This window comes from Eschrichtius robustus, chromosome 4 (assembly GCF_028021215.1).
Source record: "Eschrichtius robustus isolate mEscRob2 chromosome 4, mEscRob2.pri, whole genome shotgun sequence".
NCBI lineage: Eukaryota > Metazoa > Chordata > Mammalia > Artiodactyla > Eschrichtiidae > Eschrichtius > Eschrichtius robustus.
In genome coordinates this window covers 77180405-77188183 of record NC_090827.1, presented here as the reverse complement: position 1 = coordinate 77188183, position 7779 = coordinate 77180405, and positions in this window count along the sequence as shown.

The window sequence follows — 7779 nt, the reverse complement described above, 5'->3', positions numbered from 1 at the left end:
AACAGGGATAAACATCCATTCAAATGAGGGTCAAACTCATACTTTATAAGCAGTAAGTCGGTCAGATTGTCCTGTCAGCATTCTGTGATTTTCAAGTACGAAGAGCTATTTTTCCCAAAATCAGAGAAATGGCACCACAACATGGGCCCTCCCCTTCTAGGATTCTTCAGAACTGACGACTTCTAGTGAACTTTACCGTAGATACAAAATCACCGTAGAGATGACTTACATTTGAAAATGAAACATCAGGGAAAAGCATTTAAACCAGATAAACCAAATTTGCTTCCCACAAGGCTAATAAAAAAGATCCACTTAATTAAAATTATTTTTGTGCGATGATTGTTATATAAAACAACTTTAAAAGAAGATGCACATTTACCCAAAACAAATTTAGTTCTGTCTTTGACTTAATGAAGTTATGGATTTCTAAGTGATATAATTTGTGTATCAATGCTTTTAATGGGTCACATTTCTAGTACCTATAATGTTAAAATAGACTGAGAAAAGCTGCAAGCATGTACAGAATTACAGAGAAAGGCATCATGAACAATGTTTACAAAATTAGGAAAAACAAGCGCAATACATATAAAAATGAGAAAATAAATACTCATATAAAGCCCTCTTACACATTCGTGACAAAATAACTGCAGCAGGCCTCAGTTTTCTAGGCTGACTGTATCAAAGTTAGATTTGAAAGACAAAAGCAAGTTTAAAAGAACTGTCTGAGGAGAGTGTGGAAAAGAGTGGCATTCCTCTGTCTGGGTGGTCCTCAGGGAATGGAGTGACTGGTGGTTTGGCTTTATTAGTCAAAATGCCTTGCCTGCCCCCTCAGCCCGCCCTCCTCTCTCTAAACCACTAGCACCAGAAAGCTTGGAATTTACAGTGAAAATAATTTAATGAGCTAGAACAAGGTCAAAGAGAAAAGGATGTTGTTTATCAGATACCATCAACACAGCAGGCAAAAACAAAAATAAAAACAGAAACACACATACACAAAAACCTGAGATTAGCTATTTATCTAGGTATAGTCTCCCGGAAAGGGTGGGACTGCAGGCCTCTTGTTATCATACATGTGTGATTCCAGCTGTGTGGAGGGTATATGGGGTTGTTATATTCTAGGGCTATAAAGAACCGAGCTCCTTGCTCTAGTGTAGGGGAAGGATTGCAAACTGGCAGGCTGAAGCCCAAATCAGACTCAGAGGTGTTACTTTGCCAGCACAGTTTTGAACATTTTTTAGTGAGCGGCTGTGATAGTTTTACGTGTCCATTTAGCTAGGCTATGGTGCTCAATTGCTTGTTCAAACACTAATCTAGATGTTGCTTGTGAAGATGTTTCCTAGGTGTGATTAACATCTGTAATTAGTTTACCTTAAGTAAAGGAAATTGCCCTCAATAATGAGGGTGGCCTTCATCTGATAAATCGAAGTCCTTGAAAGCAAAATCTGAGGTTTCCTGGAGAAGGAATGATGCTCCAGGACTGCAAGATAAAAATGTTCCCTGAGCTTCCAGCCTGCTGGCCTGCCCTAAGCATATCAGACTTGCCAGTCCCCACAATCACCTGAGCCAATTTCTTAAAATAAGCATCTTTCTCTGTACACACACACACACACACACATACACACGTAACTGCAAGGGAAGTTGGGAAAAGTGACATTGCAGTTAACAGTGCCCATGCAGCTAGGTTCTAGCCAATAAGATGTAAGCAGATGTGCTTTGTGCCAGCTTCCTTAAAAGACACGTATCCTGTGGCCCTTCTTTTTCCAGCCAGTCCTCTATCCTGCTGTCTGGACCAGGCCGTTAGAGCTCTAGCAGCTATACTGGGTCATAAAGATAAAGGCCAGGGACTTCCCTGGTGGCGCAGTGGTTAAGAATCCGCCTGCCAGTGCAGGGGACGCGGGTTCGAGCCCTAGTCCGGGAGGATCCCACATGCTGCGGGGCAACTAAGCCCGTGAGCCACAACTACTGAGCCCTCGTGCCACAACTACTGAGGCCCGCGCGCCTAGGGCCCATGCTCTGCAACAAAGAGAAGCCACCGCAATGAGAAGCCCGCGCACCGCAACGAGGAGTAGCCCCCACTCGCCCCAACTAGAGAAAGCCAGCACTCAGCAACGACCCAACACGGCCAAAAATAAATAAATAAATAAATAAATTTATTAAAAAAATAAAAAAGATAAAGGCCACACCCTAGGAATGATAGAGCAGAAGGTTGGAAGGAACCTGGATCCCTGATCCCTTGGGACCTACTACCTTAGTTCTAAACTGCCTCTCACAAAGGAAAACCTTCTTATCTAATTCATGCTAGATGGTGTTTTAGATTTTCTGTTATATTTAGTGGAAGGTAATCCTAGTTTAAAAATTAGAAAATATCACATAAAAATTCTAATCCGTGGCTTCTCCCTTGACCATTTGGAATATCTGATAAACTTGGGGTCATGCTCCTCATTTTAGCAACAGCCTAGGGCAGGATAATGGATGCTCACCTGCTTTAGACAGAGCTGGAGACCCCATCAGTTTCTTTTCCTCTGTTTAAGTTCCTGAAAGCATTCGAGCTTGCTATTCCCTGACATAGATGATGGGGTTTTGCTTCTACTGTGTGATAGGCCCTTGCACAAACTTATTTTGTCCTCTTAGGCTGTTTCTCCAGCTACTTTTTTTGGAGACTAGGAAGGATGGAAAATCATGGATGCCAACCTTCTAACTTAGTCTTTCCTCTCTGCATCACTTGCAGCAGGAGCATTCCCAAGTTGGTGTAGTCCACAAAGGAAGATGTGTCTGATGCTGGTGGAAACGGGCCTTCCTCTGCCATCTGAGATACTGCATCATAGCCCTATAGGCCTGCCCACGGGAGGCGCGGGACAGCTCTCAGTGTGTGCAGACTTCTCATGGTGGGGAAGCTCTACTCAAGGCTTGGGAGGAGGGATACAGAGGGTCTTCCACTCCATGGCTGCAACCGTCTTCTCATTGCAAAGACCTTCATCTAGTCTAATGAATCTGTATTCCTGTAGTCCACATAATTTTGACCCAGTTTCTCACTAATATACTCAAGTTTTATTTTTAGTGAAAGTGTATCACCCCCACCCAGTTTCCAGTCATCTTTGCCCCTTTATAGCATCACCAAACTTCCTGCATTGACTTGACATGGCCTAAGAGGATTCCCCCTAATTTGGGGGAGGGGATGGAGGTTGGAGGCCCAGTTGCTGTCAGACCTAAATGGACCTGGCAATCGTTTGGGGAGGAGAGATGTTCTGGCTTGAAGGGTTCTTGGTGAAGTAAAGACTGATTCTTATCTTTGGCTATGAATGAACTCAACGACACGAGGATGTGAGGAGAAAGTAGGATGAACTCTGTCTCTCAGAATCAGGCTAAGGACAAAGAAGGCATAAAAGACCCTTCAAAACTGCTCAGGCCTTTTGGGTGTGGAATGAGGCTAACCTTCAAAGGGGAAGCTATGACAAGATTAGGAATCTGTGTTTTCAAGCCAAACTATGTCTATGTCTATATCTAGATTTGGCTTTGCCTTTTCTTTTCATTCTCAGAATTTCGTTAAACTAATGATTCATTTATATCTGAGTGTCTTCAATGGCCAGGCACTGTTTTAGACCTTGGAAATACAGTGAGCAAAACAGGTAGGATTCCTGCCCTGATGGAGCTTACATTTTAATTGAGGGATACAGATAATAAATATAACAAGTAAAAAATTAGATAATCAAGGTACTTTCAGATAGTGATAAGTGCTATGAAAAAACTAAAAAAAAAAGAAAACCCAACTTAAGAAAAAAAAAGGTGAGACAGAGGGTGACAAGGGAGAAGGGAGCAATCTACTTTAGATGGATGGGCAGGAAGTTAGCTTTTGAGGAGGTGATATTCACCCTGAATGACCCAAAGAAGATCTGAAAAAAGAGTAAGAAGAGAAACAGCAACTACAAAGGTCCTGAGGTGGAAGAAAGCTTGGTTGGGCATGACACATGAGGTAGAGAAAGCCAAGAGATGAAGTCACACAAAAGGCAGGGGTTAGATCACATCGAACTTTAATTCAGACTTGGACTTATTCTAAGGGCATTAATTGCACTTAATTATAAGGGCATTTAGAAGCCATTAAGATAATGTTAAACAGGGGGATGAAATGACTTTTATTAATTTTGAAAGCTCTCCCTGGATGCTGGTTAGATTATAGATTGGCAAGAGTGCAAGCAGGGAGGCCAAGTAGGAGTCATTTTAACAGTCCAAGTAAGAAATGACACCTAGTTTGGACAAGGTGGTAATAGTGGAGAGAGAGAGAGGGGAACAGATTCAGGATCTGTTTTAGAGGTAGAGACAACAGAACTTGGCAAGTGGATTGGATATGGAGTAGGAGAAAATGAGAGGAATCTAAAGGGGTTTGCTGCTTCCATCTACTGAGATGGAAGCCTGAAGAAGGAACAGCTTTTTGGAAGAAAATCAAGAGAACTCTTTGCCCCATGCTTTATTTGAAATGCCTGTGAAACAGCTAGAGATGATGAACATATTGTTGGATAAATAAGAATTCATGGAGACATATTTAGCATTCTTTTTGGAATTTTCAGCCTGCTTGTGGAAACCTAGGAAAGTCCAAGAATGACCCTAAAAGGGCAGTTCCCCTTTCCTCTGGACCAGTGGAGGTGCCCTACAAGGTCCAGATCCCCATCATCTAAAGGGTTTTAGCATCCCTACGGGTAGCGACAGGCTTCATTTCACACAGTAGAAGTGCTTTAAAGAGTTGTGCAGGTCCAGCAACTTGTAAATTGCTCTCTGTCATTCACTTACATTTCAGTTTGCCAAGCACCTTCTCCTTAATTCTGAATGATCTTCAGTTGACTGTTAGCAGGAAGTTTCTGGTTTCTGCTTCTCCCTCTCCTTTCTCATCACTCCGTGCCCTGGCTTTTCTAACCGGCCTTTCCTCTGTGGACTGTTTCAAGTTAAAACGCTTATGTTCACCCTTTGATGATACTGGAGTGCAGGGAGAGGTCTCTAAGAGAGCTCAGGAAATAGCTCATCACCTCTTCCTTACTTCTGAAAAGCTGAGGAAGAAAAGAGTGAGACAGGCCCCCAGGAGTGACTTTAGGTCTGGGAGCCAGGTGTGCTGAGCTACTACTGAATTTCAGAATTAAGAGCTGTCCCCACCCAGTTCCAAGCAGCTCTGGACTGGGAGCGGGCAGACCGCAGGGAGAGCTGCAGAAACTTGTTTTTCCCTGTGGGCTGCACCTTCCAAGAGGACAAAGGTGGCAGAACTGAGCCCAGTATGCTCAGTTACTCTGCCCAAATTTACTTTCCATCATCAGAGGTGAAATGGTTAAGCCTCAGAAGCCAGGAAACAATCCTCCTCATGGAAACTTGGGAGTGGAGAAAGGACATTCTCCCCTAATGATAATGGAAATGTTCACCATTAATTGGCTGGTTTTATACATTTGGCTTTTTAGTAAGTAGGACACAGTTAAGTTCAACAAGCAGATATCAAGCACAATTCTGCCACTTACGAACTGTGCAATTTTGGGAAAGTTACTTGAGCTGTCTCAAATTTCTCATTTGTAAAAACGAGTTTAAGAGTACCTGCCTTGAAATAGAGACACAGATGTAGAGAACAAACGTATGGACACCAAGGGGGGAAAGCGGGGTGGGTGGTGGTGGTGGGATGAATTGGGAGATTGGGAATGACATGTATACACTAATATGTATAAAATAGATAACTAATAAGAACCTGCTGTGTAAAAAATAAATAAAATTAAACAAAAAAAGAGTACCTGCCTCGTGAGATCATTCACGTAACACATTGAGTGCACTGCATGGGTCAGAATAAGCACTCAGTAAAGATTTCCTGCCACTATTACTACTGTCATGATGGCTACCACTATCAGCAAGTTAGGAAATCAGCTAGGTGCCAGGGATATAAAAGATAAAAGACATAATCTTACCATCTGAAGCTCAGTAAGGAAAAAAACATTAAAATACAGTGTAGGGCTTCCCTGGTTGGTGCAGTGGTTAAGAATCCGCCTGCCAATTCAAGGGACATGGGTTTGAGCCCTGGTCCGGGAAGATCTCACATGCCACGGAACAACTAAGCCCGTGCGCCAAAACTACTGAGCCTGTGCTCTAGAGCCCGCGAGCCACAACTCTGGAGCCTGAGTGCCACAACTACTGAAGCCTGCGTGCCTAGAGCCCGTGCTCCACAACAAAGAGAAGCCACCACAATGAGAAGCCCGCGCACTGCAACGAAGAGTAGCCCCCGCTCACCACAACTAGAGGAAGCCCGTGCACAGCAACAGAGACCCAATGCAGCCAAAAATAAATAAACAAATGAATAAATGAATAAATAAATAAAATTTATATTTAAAAAATACAGTGTAATGCACATGTAGTAGGGTTTCTTACCAGAAGGATGCCTACCAGTGATTGCATTTTAGTGAGACTCTATCTATGCAGGCCAGGACAAAAAAAAAAAAAAAATCATCTTGGAATTGCTGAGCCTCCTACATCCTTATTGGTTGGGGTCAAGTAAGTACCTCTGTTTGCAAGAAAGGTATCAGGAAACTGCCTGTGTTTTTAGTTTTTTTGTTTTGTTTTGTTTTCCAAAGGAGTTAGTCACCAGTGAAGAATAGAACAATGATAGCTCTAAATCCTCAAGGTGGTGAAAGCTAGAACCAGCCCTGATGTAGCACTGCTGGGCATGGAAAGAGCTGATCACTTTGGAATCTGACACCTGGAGCCTAAACTGGCTGACGAGCCTGAGGGCCCTTGGATCAGGGTGCACTGGAACAGCCTGGAAGAGCCCCACTCTGGCCAAGATTCTGACACTGACCCCACTGTGCAGGTCCCCCCTGAGGGCAAGGCTTTATGTCTGTTTACATCTGCTAAAGAGCTTTGCTGCCTTGCCCTTGAGCCACCCCTCACTCAGTGGCTGGTGCATAGGCATCCTGCAGCTTAACCCATAAGTCCTCACTGCCACATCTGCCAAGGCGACTGGGAATTCAGCCATGAGTACTTCCTGTTAGAGAGCTCTGGAGTGTAGGTGCCCACTCCAGAAAATAAGCCAAGCACCTTCCAGGAATCCAGGACACATGGCCAGTGTTGCTGCATTCACCCTTCTGTCTCAGTCATTAGACTGAGCCACCAGACTTCCTTTCAGTTACCTCTTAAGCTCAGCAAATGCTGTAGGTGTAAAGGAGAGGGTGTTGGAGGGAGGATAGTTCACACCTCTGGGTTCTCTACTAGTTTGTGAGACTCAAACATTTGCATCCTAGGGATGAACTGGGAGGCAAAATAGTTGTATGCCAAACTGTACGGCATCCTAGTTACTAACACAGTAATAGAAGCATGCGTAATCTACAGTAGCATGAAGCAACACAGTGAGTGATGAATTCTGTAAGAGGAGGTGTTGGGGGAAGACTTCTGAGCAGTCAGGCCTGAACAGGTTTTGGAAGTATGAGTAGGAGTTTACAACTACAGAAAGGAGGAAGTTAGTTACAGACAGGAACAGCATGGACAAAAGCTTTACTAACCCATGATATAACATTGTATCTTCAGTGAATTCAAAGTAGGTTTGTCCACTCTTCCACAGATTGTTTTGGTAGATTAATTTCTTGTTCCAGTGTTTACTGATAACCTTCCTTAGTTCTTCACAAAGTACAGGCTTAATATATATAAATATATATAAAGTATTTATAATAGTGCCTTGGCCTCAAGGTTAGCACAACCTTAGTCACACTTCTGATAACTAAATAGCCTCAACTTTTTAAAAATAAGATGTAAAAATATTCTCAACCAATC